Raw genomic sequence first — 1,273 nt, forward strand, 5'->3', positions numbered from 1 at the left:
GCTTATTAGAAAAATACTAGATTTTATGTACATTTCCACACCAACTTCAGTTTTGAGTTTTGTAATTTTTAAAGACTCATTCCACACCTCTCTTAGGATGCCCTTGTTTCTCAAGGACCTTCATTAAACAGCAAAAATTTAATTATGTATACTACCCATCACTAATTAATAATAGCAACAACAGCATCACCTTTGTGCAGTTTAAGTGCTACTTCCAGAAAACTACTTAATGTTGTTAAACACATATTACACTTTATACATGTGAAAATGTTTTCCTGTTGAATTTTATCAACACAAATCATAAACAATTTGACAACTCTTTGAGAAAAAGGAGACAAGCTTAAAGCAGTTACAGTATTTCATATTAAATCTGATTTTCAAAGAATATGAGTACAGTCAAGCCCATATATTCACTTAGATCTGTCTCAGTTTGCTTATACATCCAGGGTACAGGTCTAGGCTTGTCAGTGGCATCATTCCCAAGTTTTACAAGTGCAGAGAGGAGATAATCTTGCATCCTGTGCTTGACCCAAGAGTATTAATGAAATTGCAATGAGAATCATTAATCTCTACTTAAAGCCAAAATGTGTTATGGCATCATGGTAGCCAATTCTCAGAAGAGATTCAGAATTAGGTGAGAGATGATCGCTGCACTTCTGAGGGAGCTCAGCACTGTACATTTGTAATGACTGCCCTTAGTGCAGTATCATTCCACAGTATGTATATTGAACAAGGCAGCTGAATAAAAAATGCTTTGAGAAGTCATGTGATACTGTAAACCAAACTAAGCTTTCCTAATATTTATTTATGTCGATATATTTTATTTATATATATATATATATATATATATATATATATCCTTGTTTAACGACCTACCTGGTTAATGAGTGTTTGGACTTAATGATCAAGGCATGCTGTTCAGACTTGCCATCCGCATTGAAACTTAGGACACAGGAACCTGAGCAGCAGTGGAACCTTATGGTGGCTTCTTCTACTCCTGTATTCAATTCTATGCACACATACACCACAAATTTCTTGGTGAGTATATGGTATACAGTATATTGACTACAATGTGTTCTCAAAAGTGAATGCAGCTATGTTAGAACTAGAGGCTATGAACTCAAATGTTGAATGATTCATGAAAGCAAAACAGCAAATCAATGAACTTTTATGATACTTTTGTGAAGCAAAAAAGAAAATGACAAAACAGACCACACTAATAAAATTCTCCTTGAAAGCTGCACCCAGAACCCCTACTACTAGTTCTTCCATT

The sequence above is a fragment of the Heterocephalus glaber genome, unplaced genomic scaffold (genome assembly GCF_053883595.1).
Source record: "Heterocephalus glaber isolate CG9 unplaced genomic scaffold, H.glaber_assembly_v1.0 deba00001509, whole genome shotgun sequence".
Classification (NCBI taxonomy): Eukaryota; Metazoa; Chordata; class Mammalia; order Rodentia; family Bathyergidae; genus Heterocephalus; species Heterocephalus glaber.